Genomic DNA, 18,431 nt, shown 5'->3' on the forward strand with positions numbered 1-18,431 from the left:
TGAATCTGATGTGGCCAGTAAAAGGAACAAATTCTGATTTATTTTTGCCAGGATGCATGTGTTTACGCTATGTCTGTATTAGTGTTATGGTGAGATGATATTTCAACCTAAACACCAATTTCAGTGGTTTACCACTAAAAAGCTAGCTGAGTTGAAATGTCAGGTACTTGTTCCAAACTCTGAGGTGACGCTTATATTATTTTGGAAAATATGAAGAAAGTCATAGTTACTTTTTCTTTTTTTCTTGTGTGTGCGTGTGTGTGTGTGTGTGTGTGTGTGTGTGTGTGTGTGTGTGTGTGTTGGACAGCCACACTAAGACAGGAGCATTTTCTGATTAACTAATTACTGAAACCCATTAATTTTTCCACTCTCATTCTATTTTTAATTTTTAGTGTTTCTTCAATACAAAATGAAAATTATAAAGAGCTAATTTCCTTAAACTAATTAGACTTACAATTTTAATCTCACAAAACCCAGGAAATTCCATGCGATGTTTTTTTGTAACTCTGCCATGTTGCACATGCCTCTCTCCTCTTTGAAAACCTTGTATTGGCCTTCAAAAAATCCTGGGAAAACACTCAACACTTGCCTGAGCCAGCCTTGTTGGTCCAAACTCTCCTGAACTGCTGGCACTGTTAGGCATCCAGATCCAGATTTTGTGATTAGAGCTCATCTCTTTTGAAAATAATAACATGGAATATCCAGACTTTTTTTTGTATTAACTTAAGATTTAAAAGAAAATTAATAAATCAGAGTGATTCTGTTTCCACTGAAGCCAACAGAAGCAGAATCCACATCCTCCGGGTAAAATTTCTCGTGGTACTTTCCAAAACTCGATTTTTGCTCAGATGGCCTTTTCAATTTTGACCATCTGGAGAGCAGTAAGTTAGTTATATAGAATATTCTTTATGTAGTCCTTTGAAAAGCATACATCATAAAACTTTTTGACCTGTTAATCTCAACTACATATCCCATAAAGCCTGAAGAGCTAGCGTGAGAAATAATTTGTGTTCCCTCCCCCTAGAAAAAAAGGGTTCTGTGATGATTTTTTTGGCTGGAGAACCAGGAAATACCAATGAAAACTCTGTGTAGGAAGATGCCAGAGTCTTCTTCAGTGAGATCAGCTGTTCTTTTTATATGTACGTATTTTGTTTGTGACTTTTTTTTTGGCTTGTCGAAGCATATCCCCATAATCTTCAGAAGCCACAGAAAATTGTCGGTGCCACAATAACCCTATACAGCTGGAGAGAGCAAAACAGAGCTGATCTGAGGCAGTCTTCCCCGTTGACAAGATGAGCCAGCAAGTTGGTTTTGAGCTTTAGTTTGTGCCATTGCAGCAGCACCAGGGTGTACGCTGCAACAAATATTCCTCTCTGCAGCCGGTCATTTTTTCCCTCCTGATTCAGTCCTCCAACTTCTGTTTTCATGGAATCCTCACCAAAGTCCGAGCAAAATCTCGGTTTGGAAAGCGTGGCAAAAATGGATCCTCCCCCACTACAATCTCTACTACTGATGCAGTTAAAAATTCAATCTATCACTCATACAAAAAAAAAAAAGTTGTTATATAGCGGAAAGCAGAGGGGAACATTTTGCAGCCTTTTCATTTTGTATTATGCTCTTGTCAGATAGCATAAGACTGTTCTGGTGCTTGCTTTGGAGGACCTTTGTGAAACTCTGTCGTGCTGCACAAAGCAGAGTCAGGGAGCGAGAAGCACTCTTGTTTCTGATCAAAACCAAGCAATGTGCCAACTAATGATGACAGAAACCTGGAGAGCTGTAGGTGCTCCCTTTTGTAGGAGATATAAAGTAGAGATTCAGACTGCTGTTTAAGATTGCATAATGTCGTGGCTAAATTTCAGTTCATGTAATTATATTTGGCCTCCTTGAAATCCCTTTGAAGTGTCAGTGGGGTACGGTAATACTCACTTCCTGGCCTGAACCATAGCATAAGGGTATGGAGCATTGTTCAGCAGCTGCCACTTCTCGCTCTAAGGATGGCTGTGTTTTGATTTTGAGTGAAGTAACCCCTTTGGAATTTGATCTGTAGCTACAGAATAGCATTGTCAGTGCTGCTCTTCCATGCCTTCATTTGTCTCAAAATGTTTACTCTAAAGGCTAATGATTACTATAAAAGCTAATGATTTGAGCCTCTCCCCCTCCGCAGTCTGGTGATATTTGTAAGAATTATCTCCATTTTGCAGATGAGGAAACTGAGGCACAGAGCTTTTGAGAGACTTTTCTAAGTCAACACAGCAAGTAAAGTGGCAGAGCCAGGAAGATAGATAACCTGGGAGTCCTGGATCCCAGTCCCATGCTCTAACCACTAGGCAACGCTACCCCTCTGAAAGTAAGTTGTTTTTATTAAGATGCGGTTTGTCTTTCGTGTGAGTTGCCATCTGTTATATGGCCTACTTGCTGTTAGTTACTAAAGCTATTCACATTTTGAACTGTGTTTTGCATTTAAGTATACAGTAGACTTTTTGACAACAGCAACAACATTTCTCCTATGATAAATATTAACTCATGTGTTTTCAGTAAAATTTTGCAATCCTATAAAACCACAATTTAGAATGAATTTAAACAGACCTTGCAAAGTCTACTTGTTTGACGTTGGTTGATATCATATCTGTCAGTTGCACCATAGTTAAAACATGACTGTATATTCTCACAGTTATGATTAAGAAGATAAATTTCCACATGGTAATTTAGTGTAAATTGAGTCATTGATAACTTTATAAGTCTTGGGCCTAACAGCCCTGTGGTGGCTAAAATCTTTCTAATATGTAGTAGAAAAAATGTATTAATCTTGAGCTCTTACTTATGCTTCTGGGAACCTCAATGAACCAAGAAGAACTAGGTCAATTCTATTGGAAGCAGTCACGAAAAGTTCTGAGCAGAAGCTGGGGCAGAGACTGGAGCTGTAAAATGAGAAGACACCCTTGAAAAGTGAAAGCTGTTCTGTGCTTTGCATGCATGGATGGTAGGGGAGGGCACAGTTTTTAAGGCAGCCATGAAGTCCTGGCATGGGGAAGAGTAGCCCCTCCAAAAAAAGGAGAAATATCCTTGTAGCTGAAGAGGGAAGGAGTTGTTCCAAACTATCCAACATCTACTAGCTGGTGGGAACAGAGGGTGAGACTGCCAAGCAAAGTTGGAGGCAGCCTGGACACTAGTGTCTCTTCGTCTTTGAAGACGGTAAAAGGGACCAAGGTTATAGTCTCATCTCATTTCCTCCACATGATAAAGCCTACAAAATTTCTTGCCTGAAGCTCATATCTTCCGGTGAGGTAGAGCATACCTTTCAGAAAGATAGATAATCTTGATTTAAAGACTCTTAGTAAAGGAATATGCACATATTTAAGTTGATTGCTCTAAAGGTTTTAATGTCCGTTTCACTTTTTTGAATCTGAATTTGTCTAATTTCAGCTATTTCTTTGTCTGATGTATTAAGGAGCCCTCTGCTGTCAGAAATCTTCTCCCCATACCTGCTATTCATAAACTTTGCTTCTGTGGCTGATTGATGGTGAATTTTTGACACCCAGAGTACAGTTTGAAGGTATGGGAAGGTGATTAGTAGAATTTGAAATGAGATGTGAAGAATTATTAGTGGCAGAGGTAATGAGTGAAATGGAGAGGAGAAGCAGTATGCAGAGTCAGTGACTTTTTTTTCTTCCGGACTACATGAGGCAGAAAAGAAAAAAAAAAATATATGTGGGTAAAGGTTTTTAGCGATCCAGTTAGAAAGCAAGAAAGAAAGGAATATAAGAGAAAAGGACTTGAGAGCAGACACAGACAGTGGTGAGAAAAGCGAAGCATTCTAAAGCTTTAAAGAAAAAAGAAACAAATGTAGTCTGTAATGGTCAGTAAGGTCAGGACAAATGGGGAAATATCAGATTATGTTAAGAATGTAACAAAAAGAGTAACAGTAATTCACCTTGGGTAGTGTGGACTAGGGCTTCGAAATGAGTGGGCAGTTTCCTGTCTCACAAGAGGCCAGGAGGCTTAGCTCATTACGGCTTTGAAAACGTGCTCCTTAATCTCTAGGTTAGTGGGGGACTAGTAGAGTTTTAAAAGGTCTGAACGCACTCAGACTTTGTGAAAAAGACTGGCCAAGTTTTCTGCCCAAGGACCCTCTCTGTTCAGGATTAAAACTCCAGTGTTCACAGCATACCGGAAGGGAGGCCTAATTAGGCGAGAGAAAGCTTTTCTTACATATGTGTTTTTTTTGGGCTAAGGACAAAGGAACAAAGACCAGGGTAAAACTTTCTTAGGGTAACTGTACTTTTAGCTTTTCAAGCTCGTTCTGTTCTAAATAGCCTTCTCTGTAGTGACATCTTGCTTTGCTCTAGTGGCTGGAACATAGCGATTTGGATCTGTTCCTTATTCGGCTGCCCACTCACAGCACAACCTCAGACAAGTCACTTCACACCCTTACTTCAGATTATGCCAGACTAGCCAGTGCTTTCCTACCTTTGGGGCAGCTGAGAAGACCAGCTCAATATGGCCCGTAAAATGCTGTGAAATCATTAGATTCAAGTAGCAAGGTTGTGTTGATTTTTGGCTCTCACGCAGTTCAGTATAAAGAATCCTTGTGTCTTTACCTCACGTTTTGTGTCATTTCTCTCTTGTCTTCCTTTACCTGTAAAATAATTTCGATAATGCTTGCCACTGAGGTTACAATGTGTGTGAATGTAATACATTCTCCACACATTGAAGGTATTACTGCTTTCTTGCATCTTGATAAAATCCTTTGGCCAAGGTAAAATTCCAGTTGGCTTGTATTATGAAAAAGATAATGTATTTTTAAAGGACTTGGATTTTCTTTTGAAAACACATGCCTATGTCGTAACCAATCAAGGAAAATAAAAAGAATGAGACAGAAGATAATTTTGAAGTTGCCGTTGTAGGCGACTTGTAGGCCACACACTGAAATGCTGCCAACCTGGACCAATCAGACTAGCTTTTAAGAAGATACATGCTTTTGTAGTACACTTAAAGAGGAAAAAAACAGCCCTTCAAACTGTCTTTATATGGCTGACTTGTCTCCGATTTGAATGAAGTGCATGGAAGTGAACTCCACAACACTTACTGCTTGCTAGAAACACATATCTGGGTTTTCTTGTTGATTGATGGATCACTGAGTGTTGTATCTGACATCTTTCAAACGAGGCTATCCCCTTGCATGAGTGCGAGCAAAAAAAAAAAAGAAAAGGAAAGGAAAAAAAGACTCGGAAGGAGCAAAAAGCAAAACGATTGGAAACATAAAAATCATGTCTAAACCTATTTCTGCCTGTCACTGGTATGGGAAGAATTTGCATTCTCTTTAAGGCTATTTAAAGTATACTTTGGGCTAAAATAACAGAAAAGACTATCTAATCCATTCTCAGCTTTGAAACCACAACGGGTAACAGATTCTTGTTGCCGCATAGCATCCAATGAGATAGTTTACTGGAAGAATTGCTCAAAACCCCTCATTACTGATTGCCGAAAAAGAAAAGTGAAAGAAATGAAAATGTTCTTCTCCTTCTTCTCATTCTTTTCTCATTGCAGAAAAATAGACTTTTTGTTTAATTAAAAATAACTCTCTATTTTTCAGTGATTGGAAATGCTGCTTTTTCATGTGATGAAACAGCAGAAAACTGTGAGACTACTTAAAATTTTCATTAAAATTTTGTATTTTTAATTTGGTATAAAAGACTATTCTTTCCCTTTCTGCTACCCCCCCTGCCTCTCTTTTCCACATTCACATGCAGACTCTTGGCTGACTCTTTGGGATGGCAGTTTACCCTGCATACCTAACCAATTCACTCATTAGTATGGGCAAGCGATGGCTCCATAACTTTGTTGATTTATGGTGAGATCATGGTAGGACCACTCTGGATTCTGGAAATGACATTGCTCCTGAAGATATTCTTTGTGAAGCAAGTAAGGAATATGATAGCATCACTTCTAATCAGGATGAATATTATCGTAGTCAGCAGTAGGTGTCACAGGCTATTTGGGTACATCGTAGATCTGACATTAGAACACTTGTGTTCATAATGTTTCTGTCACTTAGTCAATGCATGATCTTTAGCTTCTCTATTATGGCTCATTTTCTGTGTTAGGACATCCTGGCACAGGTAATAAACCTAAATTTCATTCCTTAGTTTGAGAGATTGCCTAAGGAGCTATGTTTATGTGTGGCACCAATATTTGAGGGACATTCCTGTTGAAAGACCAATGCTGCTCACTTGGTATGAACTAAGAGTTGCTTCCATGTTGAAGGTATCCTTTTTATTTTTCCAAACCATTAAAGAATAGCAGTGAAATTAGGATACTCTGCGGTGCCGAAATTAAAACCCACCATTTTAGAATGGATGCTTATATTGCTTTTCTGTCCAGCTGTAGCACCTTCAGTATTGAGCTGAATGAAGTGGCATTAGCATTAAGGAGAAAACCTGAATGGACATTACTGACCAGAGAGGTGCAGCTGCTTTGCTACATTCTCACCATTTTGTTTTTGAGCTGTTTGTTTTCACTCTCTGGCTGTCAACTTTACTTGGAAGAATCTTGAAAGACTCTTCCCCTACTCTAAGGTCTATCGCCACTGATGCCCTGATCTCTCTGGGTAACTCTGCAGTTTAGCTCTGTCTTCTGTAGGTGCTGTCCTCTCCAAGTAAAGTTCTGCAGACTGGGATCACAGATAACTTTGCTTCCAAGAAGTGCCAGACAAAAGAGAGGAAGAAATTTGTTCCAGCGAGATTAGAGAAAACCCTGCATGATCTGAACTTGGTCAGCAAATATGAAGAAGCATTGCTGCTTGAGGAAGGGTAAATGCTTCTTTATTGCTGGTTGATAGATGCACCTCCATAAAGCACATTGAAGTGGTCTGCAGACCACAGGCTGAACTGCAACAACAGTTGATTAAAAAAAAAATAGGGAGAGAGAGCAGCCCAGATATTTCAAGGTACAAATGATCATCAGCTAGGGTGAAGAAGTTATCTATCCCATTCAAGTTTCATGTAGACGCTGAGTAGGTTACAGGGTGTTGTGCATTTCATCAAAAATCAGTGGTTGTTGGCCACTGTAGAGGGAAGGACATCAAGCTACTTGAAGAACCATCAGTTTGATGGGACAAGCGCACAGGAGGGATATGTTGCTTGCGGCCAGGCTGAAGGTGAATCAGGTAACCACAGAGTAAGCAGCTAAGGGTGTGGATTGTGGGAAGCACTACTAATATGAGGCAGATGGGTGGATTGATTACAGGGATACTGGGGACAAGCTATTCTCTTTCACCATCCCATGGTAAGGTTAAACTTGCTGCTAATACTAATGAAGAACAATTAATAAAGATCAGGCTCTGCTGAAGTAACAGCCTTAGTATCGAGAGCAGAAAGTTTTGCAGATTTCTGTGTGTGTGCACTTGCTAGTGGTGTTCCTGGTGGGTGGCTGAATCATCCTGATGGCATTCAACAGGAACCAGCTGCTGAGAATATTAAAATGCAAGCATTTATTCCTCTAGAGAGACAGTAGCATCTGCAAAGTTTTCCTGTCTTGATAGTACAGATAATCCCAGGGAGTATTCTCTAGTAGTTTTTAACTCTCTATTCATTTATATGTTGTCTTTAAAGCTGTACAACATGCTTCATGTCTGCACAGAAAGGCAAACTTAGCCTTTGATCTGACGCTGCAACTGCCCTAGGAAGGTAGTTGGCAAGGCCTCTGCTCGGGCTGAGGTAACTTATGTGGGGAAAAGGAAACAGGACTTTGCCTCGTCCCTCCACCTTTTTTTGACCCTCCTCGTCTCAGGAGGCACTGTCTTGGAGGCCAGTATACAACAGAGCAAGAGTCCTCTACCAGGCCATGGTTCTGTAACTTTCATATCAATGGGAAGTTGGTCAGAAAAAATCATTGTGGCGGCAGGGTAAAAACTGTAAGAAATAAATTTATTGATCTGACAAATTAGGATGTTGAACATACCAAGTATTGTTTGTATTTGTTTCTCCTGCAGAGGAACATGTCACTTTGCAAGCACCTAAGAGCAACAGTTCCTAGCCCTAAATTGCTTATAGCGTAGGGGGCAGCTCGGGGAAATTGAGCAACAGCAGCTTTCATTAACCCAGTCAGGAACAGAGAGTGCTCAGCACCCATGAGAAACTGGCTCTTAGTCAGATGTACCATAACACAGAAAGTCATAACAAATGTATCTGAGGCAAGGGAAAAGGAAGATAGTAGGTGCAGTGACAATTTCTTTGAAGTCTTTTGTTCAGCCACGCATATCGTTTCTTCTTTTGTTAGTATGCATTCACATACTAGTAGTATGTGAATTCACATACTAACAGTGTGGGAAAACTTAGCATTACCACATACGAACATTCACAGGAAGGCAATGGCACAGATTCTACCTGCAGCATATGGTGTGAGAAAAGGTGCAGGATTGTTTTTTGAAGAGAGAAGCAGAATTCTTACAAGTGCAGCTGCAAAGCTGGCATGTGGAGGAGAAATAAGCTGTAGTCAGCCAGAGCTGGGTGGCTTTTATTTAAAAGAGACCATAATTTGGTGCGCACATCAAAGTTGCATTTTATTAATGTATTTTAGCATCAGCCTAACTCCAGGGTTGTGAATCATAGTGAACTGATTTCACAGGTTCATTGAAAGAGACTGAGACCCCATTCTTCCAAGCTGAGGTATTTATCACATATGAGTTAAAAAAGCAAACCCTCCCACTGCAGCAAACCTCCCTTCCCACTGCCACCTTGTGTCATCTCCAGTCCTCCTCAAAACTTGACAAGATGTGTCAACAAGTCAAGCTTTTGACAGGATCTTGCAGACACAACAAGAGGGACTGCAAACACCACTCCACAAAGTTTATTGATAGCCTCTTTCATGATGTGACAGGCCAAGGAAAGCTGCGGTAGGAGAGGTGACAGCAACAGCAGCACTTCATAGCTGTTCCTGATTTCAGCTTCTCCTTGGGAAAAGCTGCTGAAACCTCTTAGCGGTGTTAGACGGGTAGTTTAATCTCAGTGAGGCATCATAGTGATGATGCATACATCAAAGAGTCTGTTGTGCTTTCCCCTTTTTGTGTGAGTTATGCTTGCTCATTTGTTTAAAAAAAAAGCATAATGATTTCAATTTTAAGAGGCTTAAGCCCAAAGCTTTGGAACATCTTAACAAAGAATGATTTAATGAACTGGCTATTGTGTTTATTGTTATGCTCAGCTACTTAAGTATGTCATAGGCTCTGCAATACAAACAATTAATGGTCAAGCTTCTGAGCTCAAGTGCTAAGGTCTTCTGCTTTTAGAAAAGCAGAAGTAGTGTTTGAGATCTGTTCCCACTTAAGCAGTAGTGCAGTAAAATGCCAGTGGATTTAGACTTAGCGGTTTGGGATTGGATTTTTTGCTTGTTTGCTGGTTCAATAAAATAAAGTAGAGCTTAATCCTGAATAAGAGTAGCACCAGAAAGGTTCAGGAAAATACTGAATGATACTCAGCCTTCTTTCTGCCTGGCATTCCCTCTAAAGACACAGCTTTGTGACTCTCTGTGTGGCAGTCATAGGGAAGGAAAGATTCTTGAGCCTTGCCTAGGTAACACAGAAGATGTGAATGAGCTTTGCCCACCAAACTCAGGGATGGGACCAGCCCATGAGCTCATGGTGTGAGACGGCAGGTCCTCAAGCGGTTCCTGATGCAGCTCAGCTGATAGCGGGAGGTTGGCACACACAGCTGGGGCGCATCTCACACGGCGTGTCCCAGCAACTCTGGGGGGGTCTTAGCTTCTCCAGCGCAGTGTAGGCTATGAATAATCTTGAGGAAAGAGCAAATCACTTTTTGCTGAAAAGTGTGTTTGTTTTTCAGCTATATGATTCCTAGTGTGTCAGCTAACTTCAGCTCCAAGTAAAGAAGACAGGAAGCTTTTCTTTACTTTTAATACTTCTGTCTCTCATCACGAGTACTTCATATCTTCTGTTTCCACTGCTTATCTGCACTTCATATTTACCATGACAAGATGATAATTAGGAGGTGGGGACTAAAAGGAAATAATGAATTTTTGGATCTTTTTATTGTCCTCAAACAGCACAATCCTCCAGGGCAATACCCCCCACCTCGCCTATGCAGCTAGCGCAGAGAAATTTGGACACAAATTCAGCCACTAAGAATGAAGTCAGAGCTCAGAGCTACAATAATAAATTCCATCCTGAGAAGAAAGGAAAGACAGAGGCTGCCAATGGAGCAACTGAGTGTCTGTGGAGCTATGACTTGGTTCTTCCTTTGCCATCCTGTGGCTAAAATCAAAGTACGCCTCTTAGTTATTTGCCTCTTTGGCCACAGGGATATGACAAGCCTGAAAATGCCGTCAGGACTGTCCACATAGGCAAGAGCTGCCCCTTTTTAACCCCCAAAACCTATGTGACACTTACACAGTAAACTACACAGTGACTCTTCAATAAATACGAAAACGGTGGTTACTGCTGCATTATGTTTTACTAGGAAAGCCTCACGCAACCATTTTGGTCAAGCCCTCAGCCTTTGCCCAGTCCAGTGCAGTCAATGGATGTTTCCCTTGCCTGTTGTCTGTTCAGTCAGGCCTATGTTGTGGTAAGTAAATGTGCCATCAGCATAACGTGTGCAACCAACTTTCCTCCTCGTTTCTGGCTGTTCAGGATAAGTCTTTGACTCGTGACTCAGCCTCACAGCGCTCTGTCCTCAGCCTTTTGCTCTTCGGCTTTCATTTTGTGGGTGAAGGGAACAAACAGCAGCCACTGGGACAAAACTGAAACCCAATGGCCAAAATGGTCGAGAGTTCACATTTCTCTAAGGTGAATAGTTTAGGTCTCTGTGAGGAGTTTTGCTCTAGTGTTTTTTGTTTTCTTGAAGATTCAGAAAGGGTGCCACATGTGCATGCTCAGAAATGGAAACTGTTCTTAGCCACCTGAAATAGTATAGGTTTTTCATACTGCCATTTTTAGAAGAAAACGTTAATTCAGCAAATATACCTAGGCCACCAAAGAAGGTCTGCTCTAGCCCACAGACCAGTACCATTCAGTCTCTCTGCTAACCTAAGCAGTTCCAACGCCTAGGTTAAGAGGTAGGCAGTGAGAAATCACAGAAACTACAAGTAAGCAGCACCTTTCCTGCAGCCTGATAACTCACTTAGGCATTATCTGGATTTTCTGACTTCCTTTGTGACATTAGCTTTGCACGGGGAGATATCATTCTATTTGGCAGCTTTAAAAGTTCCCCATTTCAGGTGATTATTGTACTTTCTCTCTAGCTGGGCAAAGGAAATGTAAACCCAAGTGGAAACGCTGTGGCCTCAAAGGAGAAGCAAAGGGAAAATGCATTCCCTGAGTGAGGCTACAGATGGCCTTGAACCCTATAACAAAAGGGCTTCAGGAATGCCATGCACTCCTCAGTAAAAGAGCAGCAGAGTGATCTCTGTGACACTTCAGGGGCCATGTTGAGCAAATGGAGTAACAGAACTCCGTTTGGTGAACTGTTAGCGTGGGTCTTTGTGAAGGAGGTGAGCGACAGATTAATTCCTGAGACAAATAACTGCATACTAGTACTGCCTTGATGACTTCTCTTCAAATAACATTAATAAGGTGTCCTATGCCTTCATTGTATTTTGTGCAAGAAAAAGACAAAGATATGGCTCAAAGGAGAGTATTGTTCTGTAGTGTATGGAGCAACATTTGTCTTCATGCCTCAGAAAAGACAAAATATTTGCATGAATCTTAAAAGGAGAAAAAAAAGGCTGTGGAAATAAACATTTTATACCCTGAAGCTCATATTTCAAATTCTAAAATTCCTGATAGCATTTTAGAAACGTGGGATTTTTGAGTAAGTAAAATTATATTCTAGGCCTGGGGGCAGTTTTGTTTGAAATCCATCTCTTTATCTGAAACCTGGTTGTGAGCAAATACCTGAAATTTAGCAGATCAGATTGAGACCCTTGTGAAAGTTTGGTCTATAAGGCCAATGCAAGGCAAATTGGGGTGGGTACTGGAGACCAGGAAACAATATCATCTTTGTCATTAGACTTTTTGGGGAAATCTGAGTGACCATTCGCAGAGGTTTAGCCAAATGCTAAAAGGTCCAGGAGACATATAGAGCAATTTTTGTCTTCTGGCAATCTGTGATGTCCAAGTACACAGAAAACTGTGAAGAAGGAAGAGCAGTCAAAACAAGACATTTCTTCTCCCATATCATCTTCTCTGAAAGACTGTCAGCCCCCGCTGTATGGTACCTTCTCTGTTACTAGGCTTTCAGTTCCGACTGCAAACAGCAGAAACACAGAGTTAGACATTCATTCAAAGATAATGAAGACTTCATTATTTTTAGAAAGTTCACCACAGCACATTTACTTGTACACTGTAAAATATTTTCATAAATTAAACCTAAGCAGTTGTCAAAATAAATGAACAAAGTATGTTCTGTGATGCATTATCCTTTATTTATTTATATTTTGTATTGTCTGTTCAAGTATTTGCTAATTCAAAAAATTCCCTTATTTGTGATCGGTCAGTCTCCTAGTTGTTAGCATGAATTAGCAAGATTGTATTGGGGGTTTTTTGACTAGATACGCTCCTAATAGCAAAAGCATTAGCTGAAACACGTTTATGTTTGGGCCGGAAGACCATGGTGGCAACAGATAATCCAAAGGATTGTTCTGTGATGGATTATCCTCAATGAATGTTTTCTCCAAATGCCTGCTTTCTAAAAGGTCATGTCGCTTCTGTGCTAGACTCCCTGTCAAGCCACATTTTGCTGTTTGCAGGAGCATACAGTCCAAAAGAAAGTGATGGAGGTGGCAGAACCAAGTGACATGTGGTAGGCATGTCAGCGAAGGGAACGGCGTGCCACACACCTGCTTGGTGACTGTGCCATGCCACAAGTTAACATTTTGATGAGCAATTTCCATTCTGTTGTTTTCTCTCAACACATGGGGTTCAAAAAACAGTTAAAAGAAAACTGTACCCATTTGCTCATCCCGGAAGCCTGCAGTTTCAAGAGTCTGCCAGATTAATTTTCACATAGACAGTATTTCAGAGTTGAAACGCACGGAGGAGTGCAGTTTGTCTTTTGAAATTGGAGTGTGAAGGCTAAAGAAAAATAGGTGTGCATTGCTCTGACTCCATGGAATGCCGCTGATGGATGGTTTATAATTATCCAAAAAAAAAAAAAAATTTCTGTAATCAAAGCCTTCAGAAGTTTCTCAAGTCTATATAATAATCATGACAACTTACCTCTACAGTCAGGTTTTATATCAACAGCTATATACAAAAATATGCAGTAGCATAACAATCTTTTTGCTGGTTGCACATCTATAAAGATCTTGCTTTTTAAAATTACTCTACTTGAACTGGACTTCTTTTAAACCTATGCTAGGATGATAGAATATAGTCTAATGATATGCTGTGTTAAAACATTTCATTTTTGGCCTTACTAGCTGCTTAACAGTCTTTTTGTGGGGGGAAGGAGAGGAGATGGCTGCAGAAGTCCATTGGCGTTAGTGCAAAAGTGATGTGGAGCTGACATTATTTGAAAAATATTATTGCCCTAACCGTTTATTTTAGTCAGAAAGAAGCCTAGTCCTTTGCTGTTTTACACTGAGAAGTCATATGGTTGAGGAGAGAATTAGACTTGTATTTCCTAGTTAAATCTCTAATCTGATATTCATATAGCAGATTTGGTAGTACATTTTGGCTACTGAAAATTTTCTGGCTTGTGATAGGCCTGTATCTGTGTAATTGGAAAACAGAAGGGATTCTCTCACTTTAATCTGACGCTTATCTCCATCCTCCTTAAGGCAGGAGAAGAGCCAAGAGATTTAGCATCTCCCTTCTTTTCTTGCAACCTACTGAGACTAACTATAGTTAGAAGCTCTCCTTGATGCATTTTATTGCAGGATGTCCATACTGCTGGAGCCTGAAGCATTAAATCATTCAATAACCCCTTATTTTTTGCATTCCAGGAGAACACCAGCTTGTAAAAGTGACATGGTCAACACAAAGTCAGCCTTTGACATGCTCTTTCACGCATAGATATGTTCATGCACTCCCTGCTGTAGCAATTTAAAGGTTTTCAGTAACTTTTTAATAGAGGTAATTTCACTGGTCCCTTTCAAGAGATCCATTGGTTGGCTGTATGCCAGTAAAGAAAGATCGTGTTTGGGAATGGTTGATAGCGCCCTATTTTTGCGAGCGAAGACCTTGATGAGTTCCTCTGCAGTCAGTCTCCTTGGGCTAAAATTTCAACCTATTACATGGGGATTTAGCCACTCATTTCCCATAAACATCAATGGGAGTCATGTGGCTAAATCCCTGTGCAACACATTGAAAATGTATTCCCTTATGTTTAAACTCATTTTGATGCAGATGCTTTCTTCTGCAGGAAACAAATGAAACGAAGAGGCAGTTTCTTTCTTTCATTTGTCTGCCCCAAATCACTAAACCCCAAATTATCTGCTCTTCTGCCTAGGTACCAGAATATCCCACAGGATTTACTGAATTTGTGTGCAACGCTAAGTTAGAGGCCAAGCTTCAAGCTTCAAAAGCACGTACTGCTTTTAGTGGATTTAACTAGTGATCTTTGACTACAGGTTACAGTGTAGGATCACTGCTCAGCTAGCAGTTGCTGTCTGCTCTGTGATAGTCTCCCACAAGTTTAAGGGATCTGCTTGCTCGTTCTGTTTTTTCGACAAATCTCCTCTGAAGTAAGAGGCTTAGTTGTAGGTAGACTCTTGTTATTGGACACAGTTAAGGTCATGATGCAGAGATATTTTGCAAACTTCCTTAGTCAGGAAGAGGACCTTTTAGACCAATTATTGGAGGGAGGGGAAATGAAAGGCTGTCAGGATGCAGGCACAAATGTGAAAGTAGTGTTTAAAAATCATGGAGCATGATTTTCAATAATGACTTTTATGTGTGAGGAAGCAGTTTTGTGCCTGCAAAGAATTGTGTTCATAATAAATGGCAGGTGCTTTTAAAGCATTTAAATATTGCATTTTCTGTTTGCACCTGCACACCAGGTAACTGGGTGTTAATATGCTACTAGTTGAGCCCATGATTCATTGCAGGTGCAGTGCTTTGGAAATCAAAGATTGCATTGAGGTCCTGATGAAAATCATGCCCTCAGGCACATCTGATCTCCATTTTGATCAACAAGCCAAAAATAAGACTTTTATTTCAATTACAGTTCATCTGATTTTGAACTTAATGATGCAACTCAAAGTCTATTGGCTTAACTCCTGAGACCCAGGAAGGAGGATGTCTGGGACCTTGTCTATTCAGTGGAATAGAGGTTCCCATTAAATTCACTCTGATCTCATTACATGTCTTTTATTTGGTCAGAAGCTCTATTTTTGCTCTTCCTGGCCTTATTGAATCTGTTGTTGATTCATTGTGCAGACTTGGTATTAATGAAAAAGACTGCCTCACTCAGGTCTCTCTGGAGGGTGAGATTTTCCATAGCCCTGTGTCTGTACAACGTGTCGAAAGCACAGACTCCGATGGGTTGCCTTGTGAAACTAGATTCGAGCACAGCTTTATTAATAGGCTGATGAGATGTATCAGCTTGGCAAGGCTGTCTGCCTCCATAATGAGCGAGGGCTGTATTTTACTTTCTTTAACGAATAGAAAAATCCTCAGTTATGCCTTTCGTGTCCCCCGCTATCCCCGCTCCACATTCCCGTTTCAAAGACCTCTTTAAAGGTCTCTATTATTCCAGCTGCCTTTAGGTGTCACTAGAAGCTTTGGGTTCCTCCTGTTCCTCTGACCCTTTGTGTGCTGCCTGTACCCTGCACTGCCATTCAGCTGCACTGGCTGCTGAGGTGCCTACTGGGCACCCCCCATCTACTGCCTTGGCCCCGTCTTCATTAGATCAGTTGTCCCCACTAGCTGCATGTTGATCGTTACTAACACGGCATTTTTATTAACGTAGTTCTTACGGTTTCAATAGCACGTTTCGTTGTAGAAACGGAAGTTAGAAATTCGGGGAGCAGTTTTTCTTTTAAGGGGCGCTGAACGGCAAGGGCTGGATCTGGATTACTGAATTTGAAGCTCCGCTGTAGGAGAGCACAGTTGTCCTAAAATTTGTAATGGATAAAAGAACTGTATTTTCTAGCTTGCATAAGAGTGGAAGGACTGACTTCTGTCTTGCTTTTGTCAGGGATTGTCAAGCTGTCCTAGCTCTTTTTGCTACTAGATTTCAGGAACTGTTAATCTGGTCTTTTCCATTTTGAGACTCATCTGAACATTACAGAGTGGGCCAAGTACTTCCTTGGCCTTCTGACTAAGCTTAGGTCGCTCATATGGTAAAACATTAATTTGGAGACTATACTCTGCCTTTGCTGGGAGTTAAGAATGGTGTTCTAATAGCTTCCTTCCATCTGGAACAGTCATAAACCAGATGGATAAAGGACTGGCACCACTTGTTTTGGGTCTTTACCCAATTCACCCGGTGGAAAGGGACCCTGCAATATTTCCCAGACAATTGTTGCATGTATCCAGAAACACAAGTGAAAAATATCAAGAGATCAGATGTGTGGGCTGCCATTTGGGGGAAATTTTGGAGAGGTGAGCAATAAAAATTATACCTTCTTTTAGCGATATTGTATCAGAGTCCATGATTAGAAATCATATGTTAGATTGTTTTGTATCTAAGAGTTATTTGAAAATTTAATTATCTAGCTTGAATTACAAAGATCAAGGCCCCTTGGGCTAAGCCATTTCAGTGCAGAATTTATTTACCTAAAATGGGAAGAGGTAAGTTTTAAAGGATGATGTCTGTAAGGATCTTGGCATCTTGTCTTACTGGATTCATTCTCTCCCTTTCTGTTTCATGAAAATAAATTCATCACTCTGGGTTTCAGTTCATTCCATTAATATAATTTAGTAAGAATGAGAATATTGCCAGAAACTAGAAGTTGTACCTTTATTTGTTTATTTTGGTAAGCTAAAGGCACTAATATTTGGATTAGTGAATGGCTAGAAGGAATAAATCAAGCAATCCTGGTATGTTGCAAATAGCATCTATTGCAGAGAATGTTTTCATTTATAATATATATTTAAAGAACTAGTCTTTGGTCCAGGTCCGTGCTGTAATGTTGAGGAATTGCTTCAGAAGTAGTTCTGATACTGCTGAGTACCAGAACAGAAGTGGCATGACTCATAATGGTAGCCTATTTTATTTTGGCTTGAAAAAAAAAAGGTAATTCAAAGAAGACTGTAAAACTCGGGTGAAGAAATTAAAAAACTCATGAAGGCTTCTTAAGCATACCACAAAAATCATGGAAGCATGCATTGCAAAGTGCAAGGGAAGCAGGAAAGTGAGCATGCCTAAATGGACAAAGGTATAAGAGGTTGTTCAAGCCAAACAAGTACCTTTCACTACGTGGAAATCCAAGCCAAGTAGAGCCATAAGAAAGGTTTATAAATCTCAGATAAAAGTTATAGGAAAAGCAGACTGAAACACTAATCGGAAAAGCAAAGAGAAAATCCAAAGAAAGACAGAGGCCCTGTACTTAAGCTTAAGAGTCTGAAGGAGAATAAACAGGGCTATTATTAAAGAGGAGCGGAAACAATTAAGAATGATAAGATTACTGCAAAGTTGGTAAAGAATTTATTTTCTTCATTTTTCATCATAGTTTGTATTGGAGGAGACCTTTATGATTTTCAGCTGGTTAAGATCCTTTTTAGACTATTTTCAGAGAGCATGTATGGAAGGAGGAGTAAAAATAAATAATGACACATCATCTAGGATCCTGTTGTGTATAAATTGTAGAGCATTCAGAGAATTAAGAAGAAAGTTTTGGTGCTACTAGCCAAAAAATGTAGTCTGCTCTTAGAAATAGCTGGCAAAACAAGCAGTTTCAAAGGCTGCACTAATATTTAAAAAGACCAAGGCATAATCTTACAAACTAATTTATCAAACCTTGCTTCAGTCATTTTAAGTTGCCTAACACCATAGGTAAAAACATAATTTTTGTGGGTGAATTAGTCTTCGCTGGATGTTTCCACTTTCTCTGAAGGCTCTGGCAGTGCCTTGAGTGCTTAAATGCCTTAAGACTTGTGCTCTGACAAGGAGGTTCCCCCCCCCCCCCGCCCTGTTCCCAGCTGTCCTCTCCACGGAACGGTGTCTTTGTAAGCAGTAAATGCCAGGTTGTTTGCCACTTTCTACCATCAGCTACGTTCTGTTACACGAAGCATTAATTGGAAGCCAGGTTTGTGCACTGCAGAATCCATTTCCTTGGATATCCATGAGGATAGGAGAGATGGGGGGAAATGTTATTGCTAAAGAAGTTAATAATTCAGTCCAGTCTCTCTGTGGTAGCGTTATAAGGACTGTAGTAGTAGAGCCAGTTCTTTTAACAGTTTCTCCCTGAGATGTGCTGGAATGTGAAGTGCTCAGATGAAATCCTTGGTGCTGGCACCTCTCTTCCTTCAT

The 18,431-nt window shown here is 40.4% G+C and overlaps 1 protein-coding gene across 32 annotated transcripts in view; it reads left to right on the forward strand.

Annotated features, from left to right (window-relative positions):
- Positions 1–18,431, forward strand: part of ZBTB20 (zinc finger and BTB domain containing 20) — a 496,803-nt gene that overhangs the window by 410,612 nt on the left and 67,760 nt on the right. For 24 of the 32 annotated variants that reach the window (XM_068958946.1, XM_068959048.1, XM_068959022.1 and 21 more), the window contains one exon: positions 2,202–2,347. The exons of 7 other annotated variants lie outside the window; for them this stretch is intronic. The gene's annotated coding sequence lies outside the window, so the exon portion shown is untranslated. Of the gene's footprint in view, positions 1–1,105; positions 1,140–2,201; positions 2,348–18,431 lie in introns of those variants that run through there. One more of the 32 variants, XM_068959115.1, reaches the window with a different exon arrangement.

This window comes from Struthio camelus, chromosome 1 (genome assembly GCF_040807025.1).
Source record: "Struthio camelus isolate bStrCam1 chromosome 1, bStrCam1.hap1, whole genome shotgun sequence".
Lineage (NCBI taxonomy): Eukaryota > Metazoa > Chordata > Aves > Struthioniformes > Struthionidae > Struthio > Struthio camelus.